Below are 22,153 nucleotides of genomic sequence, written 5' to 3'. Positions count from 1 at the left end.
CTAGGACGTTACGTGCTGACCACTGCCTGATGGACTTGTGGTCAAAGGTGTTTTTCTGCATAAATTTTTCCACCAGGGACAGGTGGTACGGCACGGTCCAACTACTTGGAGCGTTCCGCGGCAGCGTGGCCAGACCCATCCTTCGCAACACCGGGGACAGGTAGAACCTCAGCACGTAGTGACACTTGGTGTTTGCGTACTGAGGGTCTACGCACCGCTTGATGCAGCCACACACAAAGGTGGCCATCAGTATGAGGGCGATGTTGGGCACGTTTTTTCCCCCTTTATCTAGAGGCTTGTACATCGCGTCCCTGCAGACACGATCCATTTTCGACCTCCAGATAAAGCGGAAGATGGCTCGAGTGATCGCCATCGCGCAGGAGTGTGGAATGGGCCAGACCTGCGCCACGTACAGCAACAGCGAGAGTACCTCACACCTGATGACCAGGTTCTTACCCGCAATGGAGAGGGAGCGTCGCTCCCACATGCCCAGTTTCCTTTTCACCATAGCCACTCGCTCCTTCCAGTTTCTAACGCATGCCCCGGTCCCTCCGAACCATATCCCCAGCACCTTCAGGCCGTCAGCCCTGACAGTGAAGGGGACAAAGGATCGGTCAGCCCAGTTCCCAAAGAACATGGCCTCGCTCTTCCCACGATTTACCTTGGCTCCCGAGGCCAGTTCGAACTGGTCGCAGACGTGCATCAGTCTGCGCACCAACAGCGGATCCGAGCAGAAAACGGCGACGTCGTCCATGTACAGGGAGGCTTTTACCTGAGTGCCTCCACTGCCTGGGATCGTCACTCCTCTTATGCCCGGATCCTTCCTGATGGACTCGGCAAAGGGTTCTATGCAGCACACGAAAAGGACAGGCGAGAGAGGACAGCCCTGCCTGACTCCAGATTTAATCGGAAAGCTATCTGTTTCCCACCCATTGATTGAGACTGCGCTACTGATGTTAGTGTAGAGCAGTTGGATCCAATTTCGAATTCCCTCCCCAAAGCCCATTTTGGAGAGCACATCCCCCATGTAGGTGTGCGATATTCTGTCAAAGGCCTTCTCCTGATCCAAGCTGATGAGGCAGGTATCCACACCCCTGTCCTGTACATAGGCAATCGTATCCCTGAGCAGCGCCAGGCTGTCAGAGATCTTCCTGCCTGGCACAGAGCAGGTCTGGTCAGGGTGAATCACCAATTCCAGAGCGGATTTGACCCGGTTGGCGATGACCTTGGACAGAATCTTATAGTCCACATTCAACAGTGAAATGGGTCGCCAATTTCTAATTTCCTCCCTTTCCCCCTTGTGCTTGTAGATGAGGGTGATGATGCCTTTCCTCATGGATTCTGACATGCTGCTGGCCAGGACCATACTCTCGTACACTTCTAGCAGGTCTGGGCCGATCAAGTCCCACAGAGCCGAATACAACTCCGCCGGCAGGCCGTCGCTTCCGGGGGTTTTACTCTTCTCGAAGGACTCGAGGGCCTTAGTCAGTTCGTCAGGAGTTAGCGGTTTGTCTAGGCTCTCCCGCGTACTGTGGTCTAAGACCTCCGTGATAGAGGACAGGAAGGACTGGGAGGCCGTGCTGTCCGTGGGCTTCACGTCATACAGTCCGGCATAAAAGGATTTGCTGATCCTCAGAATGTCGGACCGTGATGACTTTACTGAGCCGTCTTCTTCCTTCAGGCTGCTGATCACAGAGCGCTCTCTGTGTACCTTTTGGAAGAAGAAACGTGAGCACGTCTCATCCTGCTCCACGGAGCGGACTCTGGAACGGAAGATGATCTTGGAGGCCTCCGAGGCAAAGTGCGAGGCTTGCTGGCCCTTCACCTCTTGGAGCTCCTCCTTGACATCGACCCCCATCGACTGCAGCCGGAGCAGATTCTGCATCTTTTCCTGGAGTCGGGACATTTCCCTCTGTTCCTTTCTAGCTTTCTGGGTGCCTTTGCGGATGAAAAACCTCTTGATGCTTCCCTTGATCACTTCCCACCAGTGTGTCAGGGACTCAAAGAGGGGTTTCACAGTTCTCCAACCTTTGTAATCCCTCTTGAGCTCCTCAATGTTCTCTGGGGTCAGCAGTTGCACATTTAGCTTCCATGCCCCCCTGCCCACCCTCAGGTCTTCCTCCAAGTGGCAGTCCGCCAGTAGGAGGCAGTGGTCAGAGAAGAACACCGGCTTGACGTCGGTGGATCTGACTGTGAATGCACGGGACACAAACAGGAAGTCTATCCTGGAACGAATGGACCCGTCTGGCCGCGACCAGGTGTATCTACGCTGCGCTCCGTCTGCAGGGTTGCTGAAGACGTCGTGCAGCTTGGCATCCTTAACTGTTTCCATCAGGGATCTGGACGTAGCGTCCAATCTGCTTCCGGCCCTGCTGGATCGTCCAGCCGCATCGATGATGCAGTTGAAGTCCCCGCCCAGAATGACCGGCCTGGAGGTCGCCAGCAGCAGTGGGAGCTGCTGAAAAACCTCCAGCCGCTCAGCCCCTTGTGCCGGGCCGTACACGTTAATTAACCGGAGTGGAGCGTTCTTGTACATTACGTCTGCTACCAGGAGTCGCCCGCCCACCACCTCCTTGACCTCGGAGACGGTGAAGTTGCCTCCCCGCAGCAGAATACCCAGGCCGGAGGAACGAGAGTCGTTTCCGCCCGACCAGATCGATGGCCCGTGGGACCACCATCGTGACCATTGCCTGTAGGAGCTGAGGTGCGGTATCGCACACTCCTGCAGAAACAACAGGTCAGCTTTGACCTTGGCTAGGTAGTCCAAGGTCGCAACACATCGCGTAGTAGATTTAATGCTACGCACATTTATGGATACAATCTTTAAACCCATATTAAAGCATTTATTCTCCTACCAAACCCACTGTCTCTGAGAGTCCCAGACCTTTAGTCTGCTCCTTCATACCCGTAGTGAGCTCAAATTCCTTCACTTTGGATGGGCTGAGGTAGATCTCCTTGGCCGTGTTCTGCTCCGGTGGCATCTGGAGGTTCACGTAATGAGCGGATTTTGAGATGACCTTTGCTGGAGAAGCTTCTCCAAAACTCACCCCCTCTGGGGGGTTGCTGTTCCCGGCTTCCTGGAGCTGGGGTGCGATGATTGCCTCACTGCTCCCAGATTCCAGGGGCTGTGGTGCACTGGCCTCCTCAGGTTGCAGGCAAAGTTGGGGTGTGCTGGGCTCCTTGTTGTCTCCAATTTTCTGGAGCTCGGGTGTCTCGTCCTCCAACGCCCTGGAGCTTTGCCGCCTCTTCTGTCGGTGCCGCTCTGGCACTTCCTCATCCGAAGAGCTGCTGCCCTTGTCATCCGTGTCGGATGGGAGACGCCTCTTGCCGCTTCTCTGGGAAACGCCTTTGCTTCTTCTTCGCTCCCTCTTACTTTTCTTGTTCTTCACCGTCCGCCACTCCCCCTGCTGCTTTTCCACTGCTGCCTCCTCCTCCATTGATTCGCTGTCCTGAGGACTGGAAGGTTCAGGGGGTAGTGCTGTTGATTGGCTCTCTGTTGCCTCAATCTCTTTCTCCACCTTGTCTCTCTCTGTGTCCTCCTTTGTCCCGTTGGGCTCCCTGGGGGCCTTGGTGGTTGGAGTGACACGAAACCTTTCTTCTGCTTCCCCCTGGTCGGCTTTGGCTGCCTGTGCGTAGGTACGGCAGCGTTTGGGGCAGGTCCTGTAGAGGTGACTTGCCTCGCCACACAGGTTGCAGCACTTGGCCTGTTTGCAGTCTTTTGTCTGGTGCCCTTCCTGTTTGCAGATCTTGCAGAGGGAGGCGCTGCAGTTGGCCGCCACATGACCAGCCTTGCCGCATGAGCGACAATGCTTGGGTTGCCCAGCGTAGACCAGGTAGCCACGGTTTCCCCCGATAGCGAAACTGGAAGGAGGGTGGAAAATGGCTCCCTTACCATCGGTCTTTAGCGTGACCTTAAACAGGCGTTTGCCTGTCCAGATCCCCAAGTCGTCTCGAATCTCGGTGCCGCTCCCCACCTTATCGAAGTACCTGGTGAGGAAGGTGACCACGTCGGCGACAGGGACGAAGGGGTTGTACACATGCACCATCACCTCACGTTCCCGTTGCAACGGCAGAGAGAAGTGCGGCTCCGCCGTCAGGATCTTCATCTCCGGCAGGTCTCTCTTCTCCTCGAACACCCTCAGGAGCCGGACGCAGTCTGCCACTCGCTTGAACGTCACGTCGAAATAACCACCTTTGCGGGAGTCGTGCAGGGTGAAGATCTCCGTAGCTTGGAAGCCGCACGCCTTCAACAGGATCCTCCTGGTGAAGAAGCCCCGATCCATAGGTGATCCTCCTTCGTCGCTGTGGTTCACCGTGACTCGGACGGTGATAGGTAACCCACGGTATGGATTCGGATTGCGATTGGTTATCGCCCTTCCATCCCGACCTTGCCTTGGCAGGACCATGGTGTCGCCCCTGCAACACTACACTTGATCTTAGCCAAAAGGCCGAGTGCTGCTGACTGCCTGTCCTAGAGTCCTCCTCTCGCTCTCTCCTCTAGGTGCTGCTGACTGCCTGTCCCAGAGTCCTCCTCTCGCTCTCTCCTCTAGGTGCTGCTGACTGCCTGTCCCAGAGTCCTCCTCTCGCTCTCTCCTCTAGGTGCTGCTGACTGCCTGTCCTAGAGTCCTCCTCTCGCTCTCTCCTCTAGGTGCTGCTGACTGCCTGTCCCAGAGTCCTCCTCTCGCACTCTCCTCTAGGTGCTGCTGGCTGCCTGTCCCAGAGTCCTCCTCTCGCACTCTCCTCTAGGTGCTGCTGACTGCCTGTCCCAGAGTCCTCCTCTCGCTCTCTCCTCTAGGTGCTGCTGACTGCCTGTCCCAGAGTCCTCCTCTCGCTCTCTCCTCTAGGTGCTGCTGACTGCCTGTCACAGAGTCCTCCTATTGCTCTCTCCTCCATGTGCTGCTGACTGCCTGTCCCAGGGTCCTCCTCTCGCACTCTCCTCTAGGTGCTGCTGACTGTCTGTCACAGAATCCTCCTCGCGCTCTCTCCTCTAGGTGCTGCTGACTGCCTGTCACTGAGTCCTCCTCTCGCACTCTCCTCTAGGTGCTGCTGACTGCCTGTCACTGAGTCCTTCTCTTGCTCTTTCCTCCCTGACTGACTAACAACTGAGTGACTGAGACGAATTGACCTAAATCTGGCTGACCTGCAGCTTACTGATCCGTTGCTGGTTCACATACAGTGGACTTACCCACTGCTGACTGACCTGCAGCTGACTGACCTGCAGCTGACTGACCTGCAGCTGACTGGCCTGCTGCTGACTGACCTGCAGCTGACTGACCTGCAGCTGACTGACCTGCAGCTGAATGACATGCATCTGACTGACCTATGGTGGACAGGCCCACAGCTGACTGACAAACCGTTGACTGACATACATATGAGCGACAAATAGCTGACAGGGCTGCAAATAGCTGACTTACAGCTGAGTGACCTAGACGCATTGACATAAATCTGACTGACCTGTAGCTTACTGACCTCCTGCTGACTGACATAGAGGTGACTGACATACAGTGGACTTACCTAATGCTGACTGACCTGCAGTTGACTAACATATAGCTGTCTGACCTACAGCTGACTGACATGCAGCTCCCTGCCTACAGGCGACTGACATGCAGCTGACTGACCTGTTGCTGACTGACATATAGCTGCCTGACATACAGCTGCCTGACCTACAGCTGCCTGAATGACAGCTGACTGATCGACAGCTGACAGATCGACAGCTGACTAGGCTGCAACTGCCTGACATGCATCTGACAGACCTACAGCTGACTGACATGCATCTGACTGACAAACAGCTGACTGACATACAGATGACTGACCTGCAGCTTACTGAACTGCAACTGACTGATCTACATACAGGTGAGTGTCCTAAAGCTGACTAATCTGCTGCTGATTGACCAACAGCTGACTGGCCTACAGCTAACTGACCTAGAGACAACTAACCTACAGCTAACAGATGTGGAACTGACAGATCTACCACTGACTGACATACAGGGGACTGACCTAGACAAATTGACCTATAGCTGACTGACATAGAAGTGACTGACCTGCAACTGACTGACCTAGAGCTGACTGAGCTGCAAATGACTGACTTACAGCTGAGTGACCTAGGCTAATGGACTTAAATATGACTGACCTGCAGCTGACTAACCTACCACTGACTGACATACAGTACATTTACCAGCAGCTGACTGATCTGCAGCTGACTGACCTACTGCCGACTGACTGACAGCTGACTGACCCTACAGCTGACTGACTGACAGCTGACTGATCGACAGCTGACTGAGCTGCAACTGCCTGATCTACAGCTGCCTTACATACATACTTACATACCTTGCATACATCTGACTGACCCAGAGCTGAATGATGTTTAGCTGACTGACTTGCAGCTGACTGACCTGCAGCTGACTGGCCTACAGCTGGCTGACATACATCCGACTGAAATGTATCTGACTGACCTATCGCTGACAGACCTACAGCTGACATACAGATGAGTGACTTACAGCTGACTGAGCTGAAAATCACTGACTTACAGCTGAGTGACCTAGACGAGTTGACCTAAATCTGACTGACCTGTAGCTTACTGACCTACCACTGTCTGACCTACAGTGGACTTACCTGCAGCTGTCTGGCCTACAACTGACTTACAGCTGACTGACAAACCGCTGACTGAACTGCAACTGACTGGTATACACCTGACTGACAGACAGGTGAGTGTCCTAAAGCTGACTGACTTGCAGCTGACTGACCTGCAGCTGACTGGCATACAGCTGACTGATCTACAGCTAACTGAATAGCCACTGACTGACCTACAGCTGACTGATAGACAGCTGATTGAGCTGCAACTGCCTGATCTACAGCTGCCTTTCATACACCTGACTGACCCAGAGCTGAATGACCAACCATTGACTGACATAGTGGACTTACCTGCAGCTGACTGACATACAGCTGACTGATCTGTACCTGACTGACATATAGCTGCCTGACATACAGCAGACTGACAAACAGCTAACTGACGTACAGCTGACTGACAGCTGACTGATTGACAACTGACAGAGCTGCTACCGCCTGATCCATAGCTGCCTTGCATATATATGACTGACATACAGATGACTAACCTGCAGCTGACTGATCTAACACTGACTGACATACAGTGGACTTACCTGCTGCTGGCTGACCTGCAGCTGACTGACATAGAGCTGACTGACCTGCAGCTGACTGACATAGAGCTGCCTGACATATAGCTGACTGACGTACAGCTAATTAATGTACAGCTAACTAACATACAGCTAACTGACCTACAGCTGACTGACAGCTGACTGATTGACAACTGACTGAGCTGCTTCTGCCTGATCCATAGCTGCCTTACATACAGTTGACTGACATAGAGCGGACTGCCCTGCAGCTGACTGACTTGCAGCTGACTGACCTGCAGCTGACTGGCATACAGCTGACTGACCTATAGCTGACTGACCTACACATGACTGGCATACAGCCGCCTGACCTACAGATGACTGACAAACAGCTGACTGACAGGCAGGTGAGTGACAAGCAGCTGACTGAGCTGCAAAGGACTGACTGACAGTTGAGTGACCTAGACGAATTGACCTAAATCTGACTGACCTACAGTTGACTGACAGCTGACTGATTGACAACTGACTGAACTGCTACTGTCTGATCCATAGCTGCCTTACATACAGCTGACTGACATACAGCTGACTGCCCTGCAGCTGACTGACTTGCAGCTGACTGACCTGCAGCTGACTGACATACATCTGACTGATCTATGGCTGACAGACTTGCAGCTGACTGACAAACAGCTGACTGACGTACAGATGAGTGACAAACAGCTGGCTGAGCTGCAAAGGACTGACTCACAGCTGAGTGACCTAGACAAATTGGCTTAAATCTGACTGACCTTCAGCTTACTGACCTAGTGCTGACTGACATACAGCGGGCAAACCAGCAGCTGATTGACCTACTGCTTACTGACCTATAACTGACTGACATACAGCTCAATGCCCTGCAACTTACTAACATGCAGCTGACTGACCTACACATGACTGGCATACAGCTCCCTGACCTACAGATGACTAATTTACAGCTGACTGACCTACAGGTCACAGACCGACATCAGACTGACATTCGGCTGCCTGACCGACAGCTGACTCACCTATAGCTGAAGGACAGTCAGGTGACTGACATGGCTCACAGACATACAGCTGACTGCTCTACAGATGGCTGACCTACAGCACTAACCGATAGCTGTTTGAAAGACAGCTGACCGACATACCTCTGAACTACATACAGCTGACTGACCTACCACTGTCTGACCTGCCGCTGACTAACCTGCTGCTGAATGACAGCTGGTTGCCTGACATACGGCTGCCTGACACACAGCTGACTGACCTCCAGCTGACTGATCTACAGGGGAGTGACAAATAGCTGACTGACTTACAGCTGACTGAGCTGCAAAGGACTGTCTTACAGCTGAGTGACCTAGGAAAATTGATCTAAACCTGGCTGACCTGCAGCTTACTGACCTACCACTGACTGACCTACCACTGACTGACATACAGTGGACTTACCTGCCACTGACTGACCTACAGCTGACTGACATGCATCTGACTGACTTACAGCTGACAGACCTACAGCTAACTGACAAACAGCTAACTGGCATACAGATGAGTGACAAACAGCTGACTGAACTGCAATTGACTGACTTACAGCTGAGCAACCTAGATGAATTGACCTAAATTTGACCAAATCTGCAGCTTACTGGCCTACCACTGACTGACATACAGCTGAATGACCAACAGCTGACTGACCTACAACTGACTGACGTACAGTTGACTGACTTGCAGCTGACTGACATACAGCTGAACCACCTACAGCTGACTGACCTAGGGCTGACTGACCTACAACTGACTGACATACAGCTGAATGACCTACAGCTGATTGACCTACACATGGCTGGCATACAGTTGACGGGCATACAGCCCCCTGACCTACAACTAACTGACCTACAGGTGACAGACCTACGGCTGAATGACCTATGGCTGACTGACCTATGGATGACTGTACTGTGAAAGACTGAGCGAAGGATGACTGACTGACAGATGACTGACCTACAGCTGAAGGACAGACAGCTGACTGACACAAAACTGACTGATACATAGCTGACTGACACACAGCTGACCAACATACAGCTGACTGACCTACCAATGACTGACCAGCTGCTGACTGACCTGCGGCTGAATGATATGTGGCTGCCTGACACTCAACTGCCTGACATGCAGCTGCCTGACCTGCAGCTGACTGAAAAACAGCTGCGTGAACTACAGATGAAGACTTACAGCTGACTGACCTACAGCTGACTGACACACAGCTGACTGACATACAGCTGACTGTGAGGCAACTGGCTGACCTACAGCTGACTAACATACAGTTGAATGACCTGCAGCTGACTGACATACAGCCAACTGACGTAACAGCTGACTGACCTACAGCTGACTGACCTACAACTGCCTGATCTACAGCTGCCGTATATACAGCTGTCTTACATACATCTGACTGACCTACAGCTGACTAACCTAAAGCTGACTGACCTACAGATATTTGACCTGCAGTTTTTTAAAATTCATTCATGGGATGTTGACTGACCTACAGCATGACTGACCTAGAGGTGATTGGCCTGCGGCTGACTGAGCTATGGCTGACTGGAAATCACCTGGGTAACCTACAGACTCTGTCTTATCCCCGTACAGTCTGCCTGTCCCCGTTCACTCTGTCTGTCCCCGTTCACTCTGTCTGTCCCCGTTCACTCTGTCTGTCCCCGTTCACTCTGTCTGTCCCCGTTCACTCTGTCTGTCCCCGTTCACTCTGTCTGCCTCCGTTCACTCTGTCTGTCCCCGTTCACTCTGTCTGTCCCCGTTCACTCTGTCTGTCCCCGTTCACTCTGTCTGCCCCCGTTCACTCTGTCTGCCCCAGTTCACTCTGTCTGTCCCCGTTCACTCTGTCTGCCCCAGTTCACTCTGTCTGTCCCCGTTCACTCTGTCTGCCCCGTTCACTCTGTCTGCCCCGTTCACTCTGTCTGCCCCGTTCACTCTGTCTGTCCCCGTTCACTCTGTCTGTCCCCGTTCACTCTGTCTGTCCCCGTTCACTCTGTCTGTCCCCGTTCACTCTGTCTGCCCCAGTTCACTCTGTCTGTCCCCGTTCACTCTGTCTGCCCCAGTTCACTCTGTCTGTCCCCGTTCACTCTGTCTGCCCCGTTCACTCTGTCTGCCCCGTTCACTCTGTCTGTCTCCGTTCACTCTGTCTGCCTCCGTTCACTCTGTCTGTCCCCGTTCACTCTGTCTGTCTCCGTTCACTCTGTCTGTCTCCGTTCACTCTGTCTGTCTCCGTTCACTCTGTCTGCCCCGTTCAATCTGTCTGTCCCTGTTCACTCTGTCTGCCCCGTTCACTCTGTCTGTCTCCGTTCACTCTGTCTGCCTCCGTTCACTCTGTCTGTCTCCGTTCACTCTGTCTGTCCCCGTTCACTCTGTCTGCCTCCGTTCACTCTGTCTGTCCCCGTTCACTCTGTCTGTCTCCGTTCACTCTGTCTGTCCCCGTTCACTCTGTCTGCCTCCGTTCACTCTGTCTGTCCCCGTTCACTCTGTCTGTCCCCGTTCACTCTGTCTGCCCCGTTCACTCTGTCTGCCCCTGATCTGTGACCGACTGAGGATATGGGCATCATGTACAATCCCTGGAAACCGTGCGCAGACCTGCAGGATGTGTTTGTGGTGGTCACACACCAGCTGCACATTCAGCAATTGGAAGCCCTTGTTGTTGATGTAGTTGATCCCGTGTCTTATGAGTGCTACATGAGTGAAGTCGATTGCACCCTGCACCTTTGGGAATCCTGAGATCCTGGAAAATCCAATGGCTTTTGCATCCTGGCTGTTCCAGTCATGAATAAAATGCACAAAGTTGTTGTCCTCGAGAAGATGATGTCTGTGACCTCATGGGTGTATTTGTGGGTGGCGGATTGTGAGATCCCACAGAGGTCACCTGTGGAGCCCTGGAAGGAGCCACTGGTGTAGAAATTGAGCATCGCTGTCACTTTCACAGCCACTGGCAGTGGATGCCCTCCATGTCCCCGTGGCACCAAATCCTGCAGCAGGTGGCAGATGTGAGCGACCAGTTCCCTGGACACGCGCTGTCTTCAGTGACCCTGGTTCTTGGTCATCTACAGGAATGACAGGCGGTGTCTATAGACCCTGGGTGTCACTAGGCACCGACCAGCGATGGCTGTGGCTCTTCAGCGGCTTGTGTGGGAGCCCCAGCCACCCCTTCTTCCTGAGGGTGCTGCTCCTCCCTCTGCCCAGCCAGGAGCCTCAGTCACTCTCTTCTCCTTTGTCTCCGCTCCCTATCAGCCATGAATCATACAGCTAGGTCACCGGGCTCCATGATCCTGATGTACTCCTCCTGCAGGATGAGAGAGAGAGACACGTGGTTAACATGGGTGCACTAACAACCTGTCCTGGTTAAGTCTGAAGGCCCCGTAACACATCCCGGAGAGTGCTGGCCACCACTTGGATGGCCAGAGATTAGTGTCCTGCAAGGCTGCCCGAAACCCCACCCTCTTCTGCCCCACTCCACCTGACCGATTGGCAGCAGCTTTGCCCATTGGACTGCATGCTGTGCTCTCAGCTCAGGCACAGACATTCTCCTAACCCGCACTGCAAGGCTGCTCTGTTAGCTTGAACCATGGGGGAGACTGGTCCAAACCGGGATGATGACATTGCACAGGGGCTGTGAGCACCTCCAACAGTGACTGCTCCATGAGCAGCTTTAGTGAGGAGACTGTACAACGTGTGCAGCCGCCCAACTGTTCTGCAGCCCCTAAAACACTCATTAGTTTGCAATCTGTGGCCAAGGGGTGAAAAGCTCTGGAGCTCTTGGTGACACTTTGATGTCTCTACATTGCTTGAGTGGGCAGATAAGCTAGAGGCCTGACTCCAATCATATCAATGTGGCTGTGCCTGAACTGTCTCAGCTGCAGAGGAATGGTCACTTTATACACAGTGTCCCTGATGTGTGGCTGCTTCCCTCACCCACCCTACACCCCACCCCGAATGCTTGTGCGTTATATTCAACCACAGGCCAGCACCCTGCACCCCCACCCTCCCGACAAGTCACATCAACCACAGGGCTGTCCTTGCCCTCACCTCGACAAGTTGCCTCAATGACAGGGCTGCCCCTAACCCCGACCACCCTGAAGCTTGAAGTCTGACAGGTGACCCTGGTGAGCACTGCACAACGTTACTGTGTGCTCACCTGCGCGCTCCCCTCAAAGTGCAGCCCTCCAAGTGCACACGGTTTATGTGCTGTTGTGAAACACATCAGCGTGCTTTCGCACCGACATGGACAGATGATTCAATGGTGGGGTGGGAGAGCTGATTCCGGCGGACGGGCCTGATAATGATATGCTGATGTATTACAATGAGGTTCCTGATGCCTGATGGTGGGAAATGCGGCTCGCTGTCGGCAGGCTGAGCAGACAATCAGAAACTGGTTCCCCGCCATCATAAAACTGTTGGCACGATATTGTTCACTCACGCCACCGATCACACCCGACACCAGCAGGCACGGAAAATGCTACCTCAGATGTCGGGAAGGATATATTAGCCTTGGAGAGTGTGCAGCACAGATTCCCCACAATGATAATGGGGCTAAAAGGGTTAAATTATTAGCACTGATCACACAGGGCACTGTATCCTTTGAGACTAAGGAGTTATCTAAATTTACCATAAGTTTGAAGTCATCCCTAGCTTTCAAATCCCTCCATGCATTTGATCTAGTTGAATGGCAGAACAAAGGGCTGAATGGTCTCTTGTTTCACAGTTCCTATTGTGATGATCCTAGAGGGTGAGGTGATGGTGTCATGGTATTGTCACTGGGCTAGTAATCCAGAGACCCAGGGTTCAAATCCTGCCACGGCAGATGGTGGAATTTGAATTCAACAAAAATCTGGAATTAAAACTCCAATGATGACATGGAACCATTGTTGTTAAAAATAAACATCTGGTTCACTAATGCCCTTTAGGGAAGGAAATCTGCTGTCCTTAACCAGCCTGGCCTACATGTGACTCCAATGTGGTTGACTCTTAAATGCCCTCTGAAATAGTGCAGCAAGACACTCAGTTGTATCAAACTGCTACAAAGACATAAAACAGAATGAAACTGGATGGATCACCCGGCATTGACCTGGGCACCGGAAATGACAATGGCAAACTCAGCCCTGTCAACCCTGCAAAGTCCTCCTTACGGACAACTGGGGACTTGTGCCAAAATTAAGAGAGCTGTTTCACAGACTAGTCAAGCAATAGCCTGACATAGTCATTGTCATGGAATCATACCTTATAGATAATGTCCCAGACTCCACCATCCCCATCCCTGGGTATGTCCTGTCCCACCGGCAGGACAGACCCAGCAGAGGTGGCGGCACAGTGGTATACAGTTGGGAGGGAGTTGCTCTGGGAGTCCTCAACATCGACTCCAGACCCAATGAAGTCTCATGGCATCAGGTCAAACATGGGCAAGGAAACTTCCTGCTGATTATCATGTACTACCTCCCTCAGCTGGTAAATCAGTGGCCCTCCATGTTGAACACCGCTTGGAGGAAGCACTGAGGGTTGCAAGGGCACAGAATGTACTCTGGGTGGGTGACTTCAATGTCCATCACCAAGAGTGGCTCGGTAACACCATTACTGACTGAGCAGGCTGGGTCCTGAAGGACATAGCTGCTAGACTGGGTCTGCGGCAGGTGGTTAGGGAACCAACAAGTGGGAAAAACATACTTGACCTCATCCTCACCAACTGCCTGCTGCAGATGCATCTGTCCATGACAGTATCAGTAGGAATGACCACCGCACAGTCATTGTGGAGACAAAGTCCCACCTTCTCATTGAGGATACCCTCCATCATGTTGTGTGGCACTACCACTGTGCTAAATGGGATAGATTTCAAACAGACCTAGTAACTCAAGACTGGGCATCCATGAAGCACTGTAGGCCATCAGCAGCAGCAGCAGAATTGTACTCAAACACAACCTGTAAACTCATTGCCCGGCATGTCCTTCACTCTACCATTACCATCAAGCCAGGGGATCAACCCTGGTTCAATAAAGAGTGCAGGAGGGCATGCCAGGAGCAGCACCAGGCATACCTAAAAATGAGGTGTCAACCTGGTGAAGCTACAACACAGGACAACTTGCGTGTCAAACAGCAAGTGACAGACAGAGCTGAGCGATCCCACAACCAACAGATCAGCTCTAAGTTCTTCAGTCCTGCCACATCCATTCGTGAATGGTAGTGGACAATTAAACAACTCACTGGAGAAGGAGTTTCCACAACTATCCGCATCCTCAATGAAGCATTTGCTACAATCTTCAGCCAGAAGTGTTGAGTGGATGATCCATTTCAGCCTCCTCTGGAGATCCTCAGCATCACAGATGCCAGTCTTCAGCCAATTCAATTCACTCCACATGATAGCAAGAAACGGCTGAAGACATTGGATACTGCAAAGGCTATGGGCCCTCACAATATTCCGGCAATCATACTGAAGACTTGTGCTCCAGAACTTGCCGTGCCCCTAGCCAAGCTGTTCCAGTACAGCTACAACACTGGCATCTACCCAGCTATGTGGAAAATTGCCCAGGCATGTCCTGTACACAAAAAGCAGGACAAATCCAACCTGGCCAATTACTGCCCCTCAGTCTACTCTCCATCATCAATAAAGTAATGAAAGGGTCATCAACTGTGCTATCAAGCGGCACTTGCTTAGCAATAATCTACTCACTGACGCTCAGTTTGGGTTCTGCCAGGGCCACTCAGCTCCTGACCTCATTACAGCCTTGGTTCAAACATGGACAAAAGAGCTGAACTCCCGAGGTAAGGTGAGAGTGACGGCCCTTGATGTCAAGGACGCATTTGACCGAGTTTGGCATCAAGGAGCCCTAGCAAAACTGGAGTCAATGGGAATCAGGGGGAAAACTCTCCATTGGTTTGGGTCATACCTAGCACAAAGGAAGATGGTTGTAGTTGTTGTAGGTCCATCACTGCAGGAGTTCCTCAGGGTGGTGTCCTCGGCCCAACCATCTTCAGCTGCTTCATCAATGACCTACCTTCCATCATAAGGTCAGAAGTGGGGATGTTCACTGATGATTGTACAATGTTCAGCACCATTCATGACTCCTCAGATACTGAAGCAGTCCATGTCTAAATGCAGCAAGACCTGGACAATATCTAGGTTTGGGCTAACAAATGGCAAGTAACATTCATGCCACATTGTGTCAGGCAATGACCATCTCCAACAAGAGAGAATCCAATCATCACCCCTTAATGTTCAATGGCATTACCATCACTGAATTGCCTGCTATCAATGTCCTGGGGGTTACCATTGACCAGAAACGGAACGGGACTAGCCATATAAATACTGTGTTTACAAGAGCAGGTCAGAGGCTAGGAATATTGCGACGAGTAACTCACCTCCTGACTCCCCAAAGCCTGTCCACCATCCACAAGGCACAAGTCAGGAGTGTGATGGAATACTCTCCACTTGCCTGGAGGAGTGCAACTCCAACAACAGTCAAGAAGCTTGACACCGTCCAGGACAAAGCAGCCCACTTGACTGGCACCACATCCACAGACATCCTCTCCCTCCACCACCGACGCACAGTAGCAGCAGTGTGTACCATCTACAAGATGCACTGCAGGAACTCACCAAGGCTCTTTCGACAGCACCTCCCAAACCCATGACCACTACCATCTAGAAGGACAAGGGCAGCAGATAGATGGGAACACCACCACCTGGAAGTTCCCCTCCAAATCACTTACCATCCTGACTTGGAAATATATCGCCATTCCTTCACTGTCGCTGGATCAAAATCCTGGACCTCCCTCCCTAACAGCACTGTCGATGTACCTACACCACATGGACTGCAGTGGTTCAAGAAGGCAGCTCACCACCACCTTCTCAAGGGCAACTAGGGATGGGCAATAAATGCTGGTCCAGCCACATCCTGTGAATGAATTTTTAAAAAGCTGATGTTAACAGTGGACAAGTCAGGTCCCAGAGTGAAACCTGGCTTGGGGGATCCTAGCTCTGTTTTATTTTAGAAACCATAGAGGTCAGTTACTGAACACATTCACAAGAGTCTGCCAGTATAGTGTTAACATGAAGAATAAAATGTTTATTGAACTATATTACACTAGACAAAAAGGTTGGAAAGATTTAAATACAGGTACCAGAAAATGATCCAAATTCACACAATTCCTTTTTCCTAAAACCCTTACAGATACAAAACCCTATTGATGATTTACCATTGTCTCAACACCAAGGTTTCTTCCATAGGTCAGCTCAGTTTCAAGACAGTTTTCTTCCAGTGGACTTCTGAGCATTCACTGGATGCTTTTCTTCAGTTGGTATCTCTCCCTGAGGCACCCAAAAACCCCGCTCTAAGCTCACTATTACTTCAACCACAGAGCAAACACATGAGTCCCCTAAATTCAGTCCCCCAGCAGGCTAACAGGATTTCTTATTAGAGAGATTAGGCCTTCTACCTGCACTCTCTGGTATACACACGTTAACTGACCACCCTTCTGTGTTTACCTGTCTCGCTGTGTGTCGCTGGATTCCTGTCACTAGGCAACAGTACCGTTTTCTCTACTTTATGTTTTTCTTTAACTTCACTAAACTACTAACCCCTTGGTAACCCATCCCTTTACTTCAAGAGCTGCAAAACCTCATTAAAAATGCATGTAAACAAACGGGGCTTCAGGCTCTCTGGCACCCAGCTCACAAAAACCTCCAAACAAAACTAAAACCAGCTTTCACCTTTCTTAACACCCAAATACAAATTACAAATTAAACTAAAAGCTAGACAGAACGTTAGGGACAATGTTTGGTCAGGGTAGGATTCTCCTTGTTTAAATTCCCAAGCATGAGGTTCCACCGTGTAATACCACGGAAATCTGGGTTTCCGGCTGGGATTCTGGCAGCAGGCTGAGGCCAGGCATCAGTGTGGGATCAGCACTGCACATGGGTAGGACCAGAGTACAGAAGCAGCATACTGCCTGATGACCCAGAACAGAGCACGATGCGGATTCACTGACAAGTGTCAGGAGAATGTCAGACACACACACACACGGGTAGCATGAAGTTGCATCATTGTGTCTCACTTCAAGTGTTGGATACACAATTGGATTAATGAAAGCCGGGTTTAGATGTGCATCCTGTTACAGACACAAAATAGTTATTTCAGGCCAAAAAATTAATTAGGTTCAGTGTAAATATTGAGCGAGCTACAATATTTGAGAAATTAGTCAGCACAGCTCGATGTTTGGTGAATCATAGAACGCTTACAGCACAGAAAAGAAACATGTCTGCACCAGCCGGGGAAAGAGCCATACAGCCTAATCCCACTTTCCAGCATTTGGTCCGCAGTCCTGCAGGTTACAGCACTTGAGGTGCATGCCCAGGCACCTTTTAAATGGATTGAGGGTTCCTGCCTCTACTCCCCTTTCAGGCAGTGAGTTCCAGACCTTCACAATCCTCTGGGTCAAAAGGTTTTTCCTCATCTCCCCTCTAACCCTTTAGCCAATCACTTTAAATCTATGCTCCCTCGGCACTGACCCCTCTGCTAAAGTAAATAGGCCCGTCCCATCCACTCTATCCAAGCCCCTCACAATTTTGTACATCTCAATCAAACCTCCCCTCAGCCTCCTCAGACTGTGGAGTTGAGGCACATAATTCAGGAAGGCCTCGATTCTATTCTCCACTCCTTGGAGTTTCCAGGTTGCAGTCAGGATGAGTGTTGGCTCAGTGGGCCGCACTCTCACCTCAGAGTCAGAAAGTTGTAATCTGGGCCACACTCCAGAGACTTGAGCAGAAAATTGAGGCTGACAGGCCCTGGTGCACTATGAAGGGAGTGTTGCACTGCCAGAGGCGCTGTCTTTCAAAACCTTCGACTGAGGCCCTGTTTGCCCTCTCGGGTGGGATTAAAAGATCCCACAACATTCAAAGAAGAATGGGGCCTTTCCCTGGTCGGCATTCAACGCTGAGAAACAACAAATTATCCAGCCTTTCTCAAATTGCCGTTTGTGAGACCTTGCTTTGCGCAAATTGGCCACCGTGTTTCCTGCCACAAGTTCCTCACGATGCAAAATGTTTTGGGAAGTTGTGAAGATGATGTCGAAATGCAAATCTTCCTTTCTCTGATTGGTTTTAATGGATTAGAAAGGTAAAATAGATTAGGAAAGCTCCAACCGGGAGTTACTGGAGGGAGATCAACATTCCTGGACACCAAGGGTGACAGGGGGGAGGACATTGATAAGCTAAACATCAATAGTTCCTCAGCAGGAGACAGCAGAGATCAGACAGGTGATAGGGCTATCCTACGCACCCAGACCATGGAACCATACCTGGCTCCTACACCAATCTGAGACTAGAACCTTTCCAAAGAGTAACACTGATGGATGCTCAGCTGAACTTTCTCTGCAGTGGGGTGGGTACTAGTTTATGTCCCCTCACGGAAACCTAGAATAGGCCCTCCTCCCTCAACCCACTCCCCCACGCCCCATCTCGCCACCCCAACATTTGACCATGGATTTAAACATATCTCAGCAGCGCTGTGCTTTGGAGGTGATTTTTAAGGGGAGGACATGCATGCGTTTACCACCTGGCTTCATATTTCATGTGTGTCTTTTCATTCATGTCGGGCTTCCATTTTGTAACTCTCAATGCTCTGTGTAACTCTGCTTGTCACCCACACGTCTTCCCAGGCCACCGAGGTATTAAATCTCTTCCTGCACTCGATCCAGGGTCTTGTAACAGCCCCTCGACTGCGCACGATCTCCTCCTCTCCCAGCCATGCCTTTTAGTGGGACTTGCTGGTCTCCTCCTCCCATCTGCTGGACACAAGATATCTCTCCCTACCACCTGCAGAAGCCTCTCTAGGGAGGAGTCGCCGAATTGAGAGCTTCTGAAGCCATTCCTCTGCCGTTTCTATTGATGGTGACCTCCTCCTTCTTGCCTCTCTCTACACCCTGCCTGGCTGCTGCACGTGTGCATTTAAAAATGGAGCCTCCATGCGAGCTTCCAGCACTAGGACCCATCCACCACCGTTATTTGGCTGGCTCCCCCACCCTTTTTTATTCATTCATGGGACGTGGGCTTCGCTGGCTGGGCCAGCATTTATTGCCCATCCCTAAATGCCCCTTGAGAAGGGATGCTGAGCTGCCTTCCTGAACCGCTGCAGCCCATGTGGTGTAGGTACACCCACAGTGCTTTTGGGGAGGGAGTTCCAGGATTTTGACCCAGCGACAGTGAAGGAACAGTGATATATTTCCAAGTCAGGATGGTGAGTGACTTGGATCCTAATTGGCTCTGGCTGGTAAAATCTAGATGGCAGTTCCACTGCCTGCCCGTCTGTGCCACCGAGCCACATTTCCCCAGTGGCAGGACATTTCCAACCCCCACACCCCCTCGCAGACCCTCCCGCTTTGTGACCCACCCTGGTCCCACTTGCCCAACCCTTCCCCCTCCCAGACCCGCCCTGCCCCTGAGCACCCTCCCCACCCCTGGCTCCCCTCTCCAGACCCTCCTCAGACCCTTTCCACCCCTGACCTCTCTCCCAGGACCCTCCCTGACCCCCACCTTCCCTGACCCCACCCCCTCCTCCCAACCCTCCACCTCCCTGACTACCCCCCCACCCCTTCCCACTCTCCTGACCCTCCAGCTCCCCGAGCCTCCCACAGGCTCCTACCCTCTCCTGAACACTTGCTTTGTGTGATGGAGAGAGAGGAACTTCGAGTTGCAGGGTTTGGGAAGGGGAGGGTCAAGGGTGAGGAGGAGGAGGGTCAGGGTTGGGGAGTGTAGGGGAGAGAGAGGGTCAGTGGAGAGTGAGGGCCAGGATTAGGGAGGGTGCAGGTTGGGGAAGGTTGGAGAGGGGGAGGGTCAGTGAAGGATGAAGGAGAGAGTTGGGCTTTGGGGAGTTTGTGGGAGAGGGTTGATCAGCATGCGGCTGGGTCTGGGGAGTGGAGAGTTGGGGAGGGGGAAGAGGAGTGTCAGGATAGGGGGAGGGACAGGCAACAGAGAAGGTTAGGGAGGGTTGGGGGTAGGGGAGATTTGGGGAGGGTAAGGCGAATAGTTATTTTGTTTACAAGTACAGTAATACGTATGTACAGCAATATACAGTATTTAAACTTACTGAGTATAATGTTTTAATATTTCTCTTAGACAGGAAAGCTCCTACAGAATCTAACTACAGTTCTTACATTGGTTGTAAGGGGGAAATCTGATTCTTTTCATGTTGTTCCATCTGAAGTTGCACTTTTCAGGAACGTAATGACACCATGAAGTTAGGAATTACTGTCATTTTTTTGTGCATTTTACTGATTGTGCTACTGACATCTTTTGGTGAAAGAACAATAATACATCAACAGCTTCGACTCTCTCTCTCTCTCTCTGGATCACTTAATTGGAAATGTTAAGCAGCATGATATTTGGCACTGGTTTCAAACATCAACACAAAGTGAATGTAAAGCAGAGCGTGGGTTTGTGCTGGATAATAGATTTCAGGGAACTTCAATGAAGCAACAGAGAGAGATTTCAGGGAATTTCAGAATTCCACAGGTATCAACCTTCAATGGGATACTGATTGATAGAGGGGTACGAGATTAGGACAGGTTTAGATAAGGTAGACAAAGAAAAGCTGTTCCCATTGGCTGATGGTACAAGGACTGGGGCACACAGATTTAAGGTTTTGAACAAGAGATACAGGGGGAATGTGAGGAAGAATTTGTTTACACAGCGAGTGGTGATGACCTGGAACTCGCTGCCCACGAGGGGGATGGAAGCAGAGACGATGAATAATTTCAACAGGAAATTGGACGGGCACTTGAGAGAAGTAAACTTCCAGGGACACGGGGATAGAGTGAGGGGGGTGGGACTGAGTGGATTGTTCTACGAGGTTAGGTTGGAGAAGCTGGGGTTGTTCTCCTTGGAGCAAAGGAGATTGAGGGGAGATTTGATAGAGGGGTACGAGATTAGGACAGGTTTAGATAAGGTCTCGATATGCATTTCCTCAACACAGATCCTTGTGGGAAACCACAAGTCACATTCTACCAATTTGAGTCTCTGCCTGTCATCACTACTCTCTGTTTCCTGCCACTCAACCAATTCCCTAACCAATTTTCTTTCAATTCCATGAATTTCAACTTGAGCTAACAGTATTTTGAAGGCCTTCAGCAAATGCCTTCTAAAAGTCCATATAAAGACCATCAGAGACGTTCCCCTGTCCATTACTTTAGTCATCTGGGACTGACTGGATTGCCCTACAGAGAGGCAGCAAGGAATCAATGGGTTGAATAGCCTTCTTCTGCATGACTCTTTGATGGATGGACATTCAGTTTTTACTCTCTGCTCTCTCTCCCTCCAACATTTCCTGGGGATTCAGGAAACTTGTAATGACGATGAAATTAGATTGGTACTCTGCCCCTGCTGGCATCAGCTGGGATAACAGAAGGGAAGGGGCAAAATGAGTCACCCAAGGTCTCGGCGCCTGGGCTGTATTTTCCTCCCACTTCCCCAATTGGGACCACCCTCAATTCTGGAATTATTCTCTGGATTAGCATTAAGGAAACCCCAATAACCCCTGACAGAGGGAGAGAGATTCCATTTCCATTTCATCAGAGAACCGGCACAGGCAAGATGGGCTGAATGGTCCATTCTGAGCTGGAGAAATCCAGGATGGTTTTAAACACAATATTATTTGGGTTAAAATAAAGTGAAAAACCATTCTCGGTAAACAATCACTAACACGAAACAACAAGAAGTGGTCATTGTTCTGTCTGCTGTGTTAAAGCCTTTTAGGAAAGAAACAAAGACCTTGCATTTATATCACATTTTACAGCCAACAAAGTGCTTTTGAATTGTAGTCACTGTCGTAATGTAGGAAACATGGCAACTAGTTTAAGCACAGCAAGATCCCACAAATAGCAATAATAATCAATTTCATGTTCAGTTGATGGATAAATGCTGATCAAGACACCAGGGATCATCCCCCAATTCTCTTTTGAAATCATATCATGGGAGCTTTTACAACCACCTCAGAGAG

This window comes from Cetorhinus maximus, chromosome 17 (assembly GCF_964194155.1).
Source record: "Cetorhinus maximus chromosome 17, sCetMax3.hap1.1, whole genome shotgun sequence".
NCBI lineage: Eukaryota > Metazoa > Chordata > Chondrichthyes > Lamniformes > Cetorhinidae > Cetorhinus > Cetorhinus maximus.
The sequence above is the reverse complement of the archived record's forward strand: the minus strand, read 5'-3'. Positions refer to the sequence as shown.